The sequence below is a fragment of the Scatophagus argus genome, chromosome 19 (genome assembly GCF_020382885.2).
Source record: "Scatophagus argus isolate fScaArg1 chromosome 19, fScaArg1.pri, whole genome shotgun sequence".
In the NCBI taxonomy this organism is placed as follows: domain Eukaryota; kingdom Metazoa; phylum Chordata; class Actinopteri; family Scatophagidae; genus Scatophagus; species Scatophagus argus.
Window position 1 is genome coordinate 5091012 of NC_058511.1, and position 12825 is coordinate 5103836.

General features: G+C 39.6%; 1 protein-coding gene across 7 annotated transcripts in view; it reads left to right on the forward strand.

The window, feature by feature from the left end:
- sipa1l1 (signal-induced proliferation-associated 1 like 1) overlaps window positions 1–12825 on the forward strand; it is a 66692-nt gene that overhangs the window by 17369 nt on the left and 36498 nt on the right. For 6 of the 7 annotated variants that reach the window (XM_046372355.1, XM_046372352.1, XM_046372351.1 and 3 more), the window contains one exon: window positions 3888–4003. The gene's annotated coding sequence lies outside the window, so the exon portion shown is untranslated. Of the gene's footprint in view, window positions 1–1822; window positions 1920–3887; window positions 4004–12825 lie in introns of those variants that run through there. The other variant, XM_046372357.1, reaches the window with a different exon arrangement.

Consider the following 12825-nt stretch of genomic DNA (forward strand, 5'->3'; position numbering starts at 1 on the left):
AGAACGGGGTGTGAGGTTGATATTTTTATGGGCCATTAAAAAAAGGTGTTGATTTTACATCAGTGGCAGTGCAGTTTTTCTTTTCACAGTCTTGGCATTTGTAAGGCATTGCCAGATGAGGATTAGAGCCCAGGCTTAGGTAGAGTGGGTTATATAAGAAGTACTTAAAAGGTGCTAATTATTCTTCCAGGTTAAATGCTTCTTCTCAGCTATACAGGAAGTGAGAACCAAATGGCACACGTTTTCCACTGTCAGTATTGCAGAAAGCACTATTAGGGCAGTGTATCAGCAATAATCTGGTAACATGATAATATACCAATACAGGAGTTAATATTCAATATTGTGATGCTGTGAACAAGGTGATACATTGTTTCACAGACCTGTGTTTTTACACTTGCGATATGTGCTTCTTCTTCCTGTCTGTTTACATTGCTGTGTTGGACAGGAATAGTCAAAAGGCTGAAGATGGGTTCCATTACTGCTATTTGGTGCAATACTATACCTCTGCTCTTCATGATTAGACCTAAACAGGGAAAGGTGTGTTAACTTCTGAAAGGTACCCACCCCTCCAGTCAATGCCAACTTAATCCTTTTAAAACCCAGTTTTTTTAAAAAATGAGTTTAAATCTGTTTTGAATTGTTTAGTGCTTCCATTGTGGTCTCCTCAACTAGGAGGAGCCATGATCATCAGTAGCTGACTGCATAAAGAAATAGTTTCTTAAATCCTCTTCTACTTTCTTGTGTATCCTGCCAGACATCTGGACACTGTCTGTTTTACAACCTGCAACTTGAGCTAATGCTCTGTCTGAGTCCAGTATACCACAGCATGATTTGTATTGTCAAGCAATAAAAAATTGTTCCAAAGTACACATTCTTCTTAATAAGTCTTTTTTAGTTGTTGTGTTGGATTTTGTTTTATAGCCAAGGCTAGTAGATGGAACATGCTTTAAATAAATTTAAAAAAAGCATTATATTAGAGACATCAGATGTTGCTCTTGGAAAGTTTACATTTATTCTCTAAATTCAAAGTTGACCAGAATGTGTTTCATTGTCAAAAAACCCTCACACTTCATTTCACTTGCCATTTCACATACTTAAGGATGGGTTTTTTGGGCTATGTTTTCAGTTATGAGTACAGTAAAGGGCCCTATGCCTGGGCTGTTGTAAAGGCACCTGGAGAACCTTGTGGCTTTGGCCTAAGATGTGAACTGTCCTGCCAGCCCACACTATGACTTTTCCATCCTCTGACCTGTTTTGCCTTCCTCCTTTTGTCCCTTTCTCTTTTTTTCCTCACTGTTCTTCAAAACCTGCATTTCCCTGACATCTGTCTGCCCTCTCTATAGCATTCTGCAGATTTTAGACAAAGTTCCGGCTCAATCATTTTGATTCAGTTCCTGATCGGCCTGGTCATAGCTGTAGCGCCGCGTTCCTCCCCGGACAAGCTTGATTGGATTAAGTTGCTTTTAAAGCCCTAATCCCATTGGATTCCTAAGAAAAATTATTGATTAGTTATGTTTAATAAATGATTTAAAATTAAATAACAACATTTTAACAACAGTTTTTTTTAGGTCATATAGCGTCTTCAGAATCACTATATTGGATTTTCCTATGAACGCTGAAACAAAGCTGTCAAAACTGAGTGTTTGGTTTCACATTTAACTCCCCTGTGTGTTTGTGAACCCACATAGTGAGACTGCTCTTTAGAAATGTGTGAAACCAGGCTCCCAATCATTAACTAGTAAGACTAACAGAGCATGACTAATGGACAAGTTCCTGTGAGAGCGTGGCCTTGCTAAGCCAATCGAAGTTAAGCCATTGCAGCAGCAGCAGTCACCATCAGTGTCCCGGTGGATGAGTGGTGGGGTAGAATGAAAGCTTGTCCACTTAGTCACTGTGTGCTGTATGTCTCATTCAAGTTGGTATGCTCATTTCCATTTCCTATTATCTCCTAAAAATGTGGGTCATGAATTTGTCAGCTGTCGGTGTTTTTCTAAATCAGCCTCCAGATTTCTCAGCCAGGAAACAAAGGGGGGTAAAAAAGAAGCTTTTGTTGTTTAGTTTGTTTGTTCTGCTGATGGTAGGGCTGTCAGTGACGATTATGTTCACAACTGATTAATCTGCAGATTATTTTTGCGATTAACTGATAAATCATTTAGTCTATAAAAGTTAAAAGATTGTGAAAGTATTTTCAAAGATCGTTTTAGATTTCTTCTGTTGTTAAACCGAAAGTCCTAAACCCAAAGAGTCTTTGTTTGCTACCATAAATTACAAACAAGTAGCAAATGCTTTACATTTTTGACTGAAACCAAAAATTGATTACCAAAATAGTTGTCAACTAATTTCCTTTTGATCAACTGATTGATTAATCTCCTTTAGATAAGTGGTAAAAATGTATGCCAGTAGTTGAAGCAGCTTTTCATTCTGTGGCTTCCTGTGTTTATCATCACTCGCGTTCCTTTTCTGTAAAATCGCTAAAGCAGCCGTTTTAGCCCAAGTTAGTTGATTAAGCAGAGAAAGATGAATATAGAGTGTGTGATACAGTGTGATAGTATGACAGACAGAGGTTTGGTGTAACGTTGACTCATGCTTGGATTATTTTCGTCCTTCGTTCATCAACTAAACAACTGCTGAGAGTTGTAGTACGTGTTAGTGTATACTGAGCAACTGTATATATGTGATCCAGTTTACATAGAGAAGGTTTTCTCTCAGACTGACATGGGTGGACCATTAACAAGCCTCATTAGGCTGAATGGCAGCATGCATAAACAGACAATGGAGAGGTCCGAAGTCCAGCTCGGCAGTCTGTACTAATGGCCTGGCATATAGAGACAAGGCAATGAAGCTGACTAGTTAAGGCTCAGAAGATACAAATGGGTTTGGAGAATAATGTTTGGACCAGAGCACTGGAAGACAAAAGCAAGCTCGTATTGTATTATGATAGGCAGTTAAAATAGAAATAATGCAGTTCAATAAATAATATTATTATTAGATGAGTAGAATGATATCATTAATAGCAGGATTCCCTGAAGCAAATTGCAATGAGATGACCATCCTTAGTAACGTCAGAAGCAGTTCTTACACTTTTATTAAATATAACATTTTTATTATTAACCCTGGTTAAGAAACCTGTTAACGTCATTCACAATCTAAATTTATCACGAGACTAGAGGTGTCAGTGTTTGTGTGATCAGGCTTAGCAGATGACAGTAAATGATTGATCTCATGTTCACGTCACTCACAAATCTCTGCTAAATAACTTTGTGAACCAGCTTACACACAAATGTGGCAATCATTCTGTTAGCATCCTTTTTGTGAGACCGAAGTTTCTTGCTATGAAATGTGAAACTGCCATTTTTTCTAATCTCAATTATGAGACTGCGCTGTATGGCTTCTTAGATTCCTTGCTTAGGCATTCTTCCCATAGTATACCAGTATATGGTAATACCACTTAGCTTGATATTTTTCTAGATAATTATGGTTTCGTCTTTGGTGTAGCTGATTCAGTTAAGCTCTCAATCACATCAAATGAAGGCCATACAGATTGTGTTTGTCAGATCTGTCAAATTACGATGCCACGAGTTGTGCTAAATAAGATAACTGCTGCACTGATGATACCTGGTGGGAAGCAGAATGTTAAATGTGGTAGCCGAGAGTACAAATCAAACCAAGTCAAATGATTTCGTGGGACCACACAGATGGACTTTATAACAAGTGTCTCTGAAGTCTGTAGAGTTGGCAGCTGCTGGCTCAATTCTTCAGGAAATCCAGCCAACCTCTGTGAGAGGAAATGAAATAGATGTCTGTTGTTGTGTGGTTGCATGTACGTGTGTGTATGCTGTACTATGTACATCACTTTTTATTTTAAAAAGTACCCGTTTCTCTTTCAGGGTCACCCGAGAGCATTCAGGCTGTGTCATCTGCAGTATCCATCTTTCTCAGTTGGGTTGGAGGGTCTGCTGTCTATAAGCGCACAAGGCAGCACTTAAGTGCGGATGTTGTCAAGGTAACTATTCTTCTTCTTCTGTTGCTCTTATTCTTTCAAAAAAAAAAAAAAAGACTACTGAACTTCTTCAGGTAAACTGCCCTGTATTACAGAGCTGTTGCAGGAGAAAGAACACAGATTTTAGTCTGGTTCACATTTGGTGTCTACCATCACGCTTCCCTCTTAACACCATCAGTTTCTTTTTTCATTAATGTAAGAATTATTTCATCAAACTACCTGTGGCCATGCATGTCTCCTCAAGATAATCAGAACAGTTGTTTTTTTCTGTCTGTGGGAATAATATAGATGGTAAAAATAAGGAGTAATCTACTTTGAGATAAAAAACAGTGAGTAGGCAGCCCTTATCTATGAGACTGAAACAGCATGTTTTGTTCCAGTAAGTGCTTTGCTTCTCTCTCTATCTCTCTGTATTTCTGTTCCTCTCTCGCTTCTTTTTCACTCTCTCTCTCACCTCCTCCTCCTCCAGCAAGCAATGCTTCTCTCCTCCCACACACACACAGACACATAGATACAGACACTACTATATTCACACAAGTATGAAGGAGAGAAAGAGGAGAGAGTGAAAGAAAAACACCAGGGACAAGAGATAGAGATGATAATACAAAGTGGAAGAAAGGAATGTAATGGGGGGCTTAAACATTTGTGACTTTTTATTAAAAGTAACCAAGAGTAACAGCAGTGGTCAGTAAAGTTAGTATAGTAAATAATAAAACTCAATAAACCAAAACTGCCAAAACAATGTTTAGTTGTTTATTAAATGCTAAGCTGTGCTCTCAGCTCTATCTACATCAAAACCAACGTGGCCAAATAAATTCCCTACATGATAACTAACTAACTGTACTAATGTGCACATTTACATGGGTATGCGCTGAGACTTGGGCACTTGAAAGACAAACAGTACATTAACTCAAAATTATGACTCGAACCACAACTCAAACCACAGCTGCAAAGGAATAAAGATTCTGACTCCCTCGGCATCCACTCCTCTCTGTTCTCTCCCTCTGCTGTAATTCCATCGAATAAGCCTAAGCTCACGTGTCTGTACTCCCCTGCAGCAGGGACGTTAAAGAAGGACTGGCGGCTGTCCAACTGGACTGCATTTTTTAACACGATAACACAGTGGCATCCATTGCATCAGCTGGGCATTGCTACTCTATGAGTAACCTCTTCCTCCAAGGGGCAACGGCAATTATATAAGGACGGATGATTATATGTGGATGTCCAGTAGCTACATCTGTATTTGGTCTGGTACAGTGCACTGGTGTTGGTGTTGCCTGATAGGAAATGGACTCTCTTTAAACAAAAACACTCCCTTCCCGTTGTATGTTTGCCCTCTTTTTTCAGGTTTTTCTCCGCTCCTAGTAAATGCTGCACAGCCCTGTGTCGTGTCAGTATCAGTTATTGTATTACAGGCTTAGATGTGTTTGCATTCAGTGAGACTATACTTTGAGGACTTGTATCATTATAGATGGTTCCCCCAGTGCCGCCTCTGCCAGCTGTGTTTTTATCAGTGAGATGGATGGATGGATGGATGGAAAGAAAAGAATGGGGGGATAGTTGACTTGATGGACTGACTACTCATGTACTTTCTGTATCCATCTCTCTCTTTCCCACTTTCAGTTTCAGCATCTCATCTCCTCCCACGTGCTCTCACATTGAGTGAAGAATCAATCCTTCTCACTCCCATTATCTCTCCCTATCTGTCTCTGTCGCTCTCTCCGCCACTTCATTCTGGCCATTCTCTACCAATCGAATAAACTTGCTGTAGGCACAAATGAGCGTGTGTCTCTCCAGTCCCACAGCAATCATACCACGTCCTCATTAAGTCTATTCTAGTGGCCCGCCTTATTCTGCTTTATTCCTTTCTCCCTGTAATTGGGCAGAAACCTCTGCCTACCTGTCAGCAGGAGCCCCAATACAAATGCTGCAATTTATTCCTTACCCCCACAGGGTCTATTAGCAGTATGCAATTTTTGACAATGGCCTCAGGGTAACTATGGGTCACTACTACCCAGTGTCACCTCCAGTAAATTAATGTATCGTGGCGATTCAGACCTCATTCAAACCACCACCAACTTTGCGGCCTGATGGATAATAGTTGACAGAGGTAGCTTCGAAAAGTGAAATGTTCATGGTTTTGTTTTCAAGCTTTTCTGTGTCAAACAAAACAGTTTTTATCCTCATTACTGCTATGTTTTGTTCCATCATGACCGATGTTAAAGATATGACAGGGTTGCTTGTTTGGGTAGTTTGACAAACGATGCTTGGTCTGTGAAGATGATTGATCTGTTCTCTCTCTTTTAAATCTTAAAAAGGGAAACCTTGAAGTAAACCATAGGCCTTAGATGTTGCAGACTGAGATTGTTTAAGCTATTTGAAAACAATGAGGAAGTGGCAGAGATTTATGCAATATGAGCAGGTAACCGTCTGCAATAACAAGAAATACAACTGCTACCACTTACAGGAACAGGAAAACTGATAGTTTGAAAGTGGTAGTAGTAGTAAGAATAGACATCCCAAAATGTTAATCAAATAATGTGTGTTGAGTTTCTGTAGCTAAGTGTCTTTCAGTGGTATAATTTTCTCATGGTGGCAGCTGCTGGTATTCCTAATGGAAAGAGCGCGTGTGTGTGTGTGTGTTATGAAAGCGGGTGTGTAGTGTTAACACACCCTAACACTTAAGCGAATAATCTGTCCTTTTTGGGCTATTGTGGAACCAGTTTGTAAGCACTTTTATTTTCTCTTTGAAATCACCCATGCTTCAGTCTTGAGTGTGGCTGGCTCAGTCATTCCCCTGTCTGACCTGTCACTTCCTCAGGGGAAGCAGGAAGTGGCTGAGATGTGTTTCCTGTTCCTTAGCTAAAGCAAAGGCTGGCACAGCCCTGTGCCGGAAAGCAGCAGCAAGGATTCCTTACTATATATTCACTGCACATTCCAGCCACCTGTGTTAAAATTTATCCATACTTCATTGCAAAGCGTAAACAGCTGCTTGAATATTAATATTTTTTTCTTAACAGTAGTTTATTTTTCTTTACCCTCTTTTGGTTAAAGACACATCCGTTTGCTGTTGTAATTAGTTTTGCTCAGTTCTAAATATTAATATAGTCCTCTGTCTCCCATATTGATTATTATTTACAGTGTTACGTCTTTCTATATTTAGTTAGAAATGTGTGTTGCTTTTAGTTTTTACTTGGCCTTTGTTTTTCCACTAGTAGGTCATAGCAATTGAAATGGAATTTTTTAGTTATTTTAGTGGGATTTGCCAGGATTGTTTGTTCTACTCATTTGAATTAGAGGTTCACCAGTTTTCAAAGGCCGATATAAAACAGTAGCTTGTAGCAAGGATAAGCCACTAGCCACTTCATTGATAGATATTTAAAGTGAAAGATCACTAAAGTCAGAGGTGAGAGAGAGAGTACCTCTCAACTTCACTACAGTGTAACCCCCCCAACTCTCAGCATTGGCATTTTTAAGCTCCATCCACTTTTGAGACCGGGAAAATGCTCAGCCTTTGGGTGAGAAATGCTTGTTAGCGAGAATAAAGGCCTGAAATTGGAGATAAAAACATGCCCTTCTAAATTAAAACTTAAATTACACTGTCGAAGGCTCAGGTGGGATTCCTGCCTGGATTTATTCGTATTTCTTTTCCTTATTTGTCTTTTTTAAAATTTCTGTCATTTCTTCGCTGCCATCCTTGCATGTGTCTGTCTGTCTGTCTTCTTCCATAGAGCGAGCTGCTTTCAGTTCTCAGTCCCACTCACTCCTCTTTTCACTGCAGTGCTGTTCCAACTCACTGTTGCCCACGCAGACCTGCGCCATTTTGGAAATCTGCAGCTCATTTCTGCTAGCTGTAATCCATGGCTTTTTTCTTTGTGTCACCTGTGCAGTGAGGCAGTGGAAAATAAAACATCCTTGTTTACTCCTTGGACTTGCATATGATTGAAAATATACCCTTTTAAAAATAAGAAACTGAAACAGAGCTAGTGAGATCATGCTGAGATGAACTTCCTGCTAGGGAACATGTAATTATGTTCTACATTTCTGTTCTGTCCCTGCCTTTCTTCCTCCATCTCTGAGCTTTTTTGTAGCAACATTTTGTGATCTATAAAATGGGTCATTTAACTTGTGCATGACAATGTTTCTTCTGCCCGTTACCAGAATTTTCTTTACCCTTTAGTTTTGTTGACAAGGTTGTGGTTTGGTTTTCTCCCTCTATTCTTAATCTATTCCTTTTTGTTGTGTTGGTTTCTCATTTCCTTTTCTTCCAAGATTTCCCTCTCTTAAACTCCCCGCTCTTATTTGCATTTAATTTCTCACTTTGCCCTGCACCATCTCCTCCATCCTCTTTCTCGGTGCCCTCTTTTCAACCCCCCCCCCCTTTTTATCTCTTTAAAGTACATCACCAACACGATGTTAATTACACTACAGTTCTTTTTCTCTATTATTCACCACTCTGCTAGTTCTGTCACTCTCACTACTGTGCATGTTTTTGCTGCATTGCCAGCATTTTGCTAGGGTCTGCAGTGGCTGGTGAAATGAGGAGGGGGGCGTGTACTGATGCCCAGTTCAACAACAAATGGCTGTTTAGCGTCATCTGATTGGCACAGATTAGAGGTGGTGGTGATGCGGAGGTGGCTCTTGCAGAGGACCAGGTGGCCTCATTGCTGCTGTCTGAGCGCAGCTGAGTGAGCCATTTACAGAGAATGTGTTTTACTATTCTTAGGAAATTTTGCTCTATTAAGTGTAATTGAATGGATGAAAACAGAAAAATGGTTCAGAGTGCACATATGTAGCCAAATTTCACCTGGTTTTATTTATATTTATTTGACTGTACTACCTCACTGAGGTCAGACCAGCAAACAAATAGATGCAAGCAGGACTGGGGAAAAATAAAGACAGCTGCAATTCTCACTTGACAAGTTTTGCATTGATGTACAAAATATTTGTCCAAAACTGTTTGTCAGCTCACCACTTGCCTGTATCTGTTACTTTTCCATACCTTGTTGAAGAAAAATTTTGTGAAGATTGACTGAACTGACACAATGAACATGATGCTAATCAGCACCAGCAGTTCTGCTGCTTGATCCTACGTGGCACGGTGTGTACTTACTGATTTAAATTATCAAATATTTTTTCACTAGTGTCACGCTACTGCTAAGTAGCGAATTAGTGCATCACTTACACACACACACACACACACACACACACACACACATTAAGTTGCTTTGAGTTGGAGGACCCTAACCAGTCTTATGGTAACATGGTAGCTGCAGTTTAGTTAGCTTAGATGCTTATTTTTAGGCACTGACGGTTTATGGAAAATAGATTGGAACCTCCCAGATGGGAGAACCATTGCTCATTCTGTGTGTGTCTGAGTGCAAGTGTGTCTTCTCCACTGTTTACTTATTTATTGTCTTCTGGAGGTATCCAGAACTGAGCAAGGTGTGACATTATGCATTTTGCAGTAAATGTCACCCGAGGTGCTGGAGAGAAAGAAACACATGGTTGTCATAGCACTTCAGAGATTTAAATTTTTAGCTACTAATTTTGTGTCCCTTTTGGGTTAGGTTTAATTATAATCAGTGACATTTTAATAATTAATGATATTTTCTTCTTTAAATAACTGTTACCAGTCGCTGATTACTAACATTAGTGACAGTGGCGATAAAGACAGGAGGTGTATGTAAGTAACAAGAGCAGTGATGAGCACCAAGGCTTAACATGGAACAAACAGCACGACATACAGATTCTTCTAACTGCAGTAGAAAATTCAGGCAAGCAATTTCACAAGTCATCTAAATGCAAAGTAAAAATAACACAGCAACCTCCCTTTTGCACCACAGATTTGTCTAAAGTCAAACAAATAAAATCTTCTCAGAAAATTAAGCAGCAGCCAACAGGAAGCAGTCACCCTTTGAGCCTGTTAGTAATGAGATGCATCATACCTGCTATTTTAATAAAATTAGACAAGCGGCTTTCTGATATTTGAAAGTTTGACCCGAATACCACCTCAGCCAGGCCAGTAATAGTGCAGATTAGACTGAAACGTTGTATCCCTCCCGTGTTTGGTGATGTAAACCTGACATTTTGTCAGAATTCTGAACTTAACTTTTTAGGTTCTCTGTATGACCAATCGACAAAGAAGCTTTGCAAAAAAAAAAAATCTGTAGTACAGGAATAGTTTGAGCTGATGTTGTGCCTTGTCAGTCCATTTAGCAGCCACCTGTCTGTCTCACGGATGGATGGAGAGCCTGAACAAAATGGGCTTGTTATTTAATGGGTTTTCCACAGCAGAATGACATGGAACAGAAAGATTTGCATGGCACAACAACCTACCATGTTAACAGTGCGAACCTGAACCTGCACAGTCCAGATTTTAATATATATTAAAGAGAATGTTAAAGTCGCCAGTGGAGCATATTTGTTCTACATTTGACCGGTAAAATACTTCATGGTTGCAGTTTTCTATATGGATATGATGTGGACCAAGTGAAAAGTGACATTTCAAACATATATAAATCAAAAGAGCTTTGATTAATGGGTTATTTATTGTTAGAATGGTGATAATGTTGTTACATCACTCTTACCAGTCTATAAATAACAGATCAGCCTGCAGGAAAAAAATCTCTATCTACCAACCACCCAACCAACCCCCACTCTCCCAAAATCTTCTCTGCTTGCCATAAATAATAAATCAGCCCATCACGCGGGCAGTTGGCTGTATGGACCTGATTCATCAGAGCTCACTCGACCCAGATACCACTGTCCGGGGTGAATGGTTTAAAGCCAAAATGAAGATAAAGAGCTCAGTGTTTGGATACAGAGCTACAGCACTTAAGGTTTTAGTTCAACAAAGATTGAACCAGCATTGCCAAAATAACAGGAACACATGTCAGTGTTATACAAACCAGAACACCAACAAAACTCTTCATGTTGAGCACTGTAAGCTCTGAAAAGGTATTATATAATGCAGGGTTATTGTATCGGGCTGTTGGAGAGCTTTCTAGTCAAGCTGCTTTATATGTATCTTGTAAATTAATACTGTGTTTGGCAAACAGCATTCACATGTTCCTCATCATTTCTTTGTTTTCACTCGATATAATAGGATTGATCTCATTGCACCATGAAAATACATAGTGAAGGTTTGACCCCTGAAACACAGTAGGAGGAAGACAAGGAAGTGTGTGTTAAGTGTGTGAGGGTGAAACAAGTATTGTTGTCTTGCTCAGTTTGTGGCTTTGATTAAACTGTCTCTAGTGCTCAGCAATTTAGTCATACATGTGATGTTGAGGTAAACTCCCTCTTCCTTTACATATTCTCAGTGTACTGATATGTTAACCAGTCTTTTCATCTGTGTTGCTGTGGTTACAGTGGAAACACACAGGGGATAGGAAGGCCGTAGCTATTTGTGTCATTGTTGCACACTGTGGACCTGAAACTCTAAGTGGCACTTATCCTTAGTCCCTCACTCCTCTAAATTCCCATCTTGTTTTTTTCCCCTGTCCATTTCCTATCACTCCTATCTCTTTTTTCCCCCCATGTAAAGAGGCATCATAATAGCTGTTAATCCTGAGAGGTCCTGTATGGGGTGTTTGGACAGCGTCAAACAGCTAGCAAGAAAAAATGTAACATTCCAAAGATTTTTTGGTGACAGCAAATATATATAATGAATTCTGTCTATGGAAGAAAGTTTTTGATGTTTTAAACCCCTATTATGGGGTCTGTTTTTCAGGAATTTAGTCTCCCCTCATTGATTAAAAACACTTGTCAGTATGAAGAAATACATTTCCACAGCGCCACAAACTGTAGCATTCAAAACAACCATAAAGCTGAATGAGCATGGCTCTTCAGTTTCAACAACAACATAACCTGCATTTTGGCAGGATTTGTTGTTGCATTAGTTCTAACTAGGTGTACCGAATAAAATGGACAGTGAGTGAAATGTGCAGCAAAGAGGTTTAAGCTAAACTGTGGTTATTGGACTTGCGATTGGACTAATAAAATAAAAGGCTTTGATGCAAAAGCAATCGGAAAAGCTGTAATCTAAGCAGCGTTTTCACATATCTTTTGTGTCTGAAAGTAAAACACTTTATTTGAAAGAGATTCAGACACCCACAGTCAAAGGAGAGCCTTTTTTTTCTTTAATTCAAGGCTGGGAAAGAATATATTAAAAGAAATTTCAAGCATGTTCCAACTTTGCTGTAGTGCAAGAAGGAGGATCTCATTAAATCACAAGTCACAATGAAACTAATACAAATGTCTTTGGAGTCATGAAGAAATGAGTCACGAATATGGAAATGAGATGTTTCATATTTGTGACTCAGTGCTTCAAAAACATCTGTTTGACCAATGAGACAGTCAAAAACAGCTGCTATAATGAAGCTGCGAAACAGAGTGTTCGTGTCTGTGACTTTATTTGACTCTGCCCACGGGACCCGGCTGGGTACAGCCCGAACAAGCGACGTGGGCCTGCTCTCCCGTAGGCCCACCACCCGCAAGAGGGTTCAGAAGGGGCTGGTGCAGTGTGGTTTGGTTGACAGCTGTTGTTTGAGGCATTCGAAATGAAATTTGTTTGACAGTAACATTCAGTTCAGTATTGAGGGACAATTTTGACATTGTTTTACAGTGACTGTTTGTTAGGAAACGTAATGGTTTTCATAATTGTTCATAAATCTGGAACCATTTATATCATTTATACACTATATAGACAAAAGTTTTGGGATGGGTCTGTCTTTCAGGGGTTTGGCTTGGCCCCTTACTTCCAGTGACGAGAAATCTTAATGCCTCAGCGTACCAAGACATTTTGGACAATGCTTTGCTTT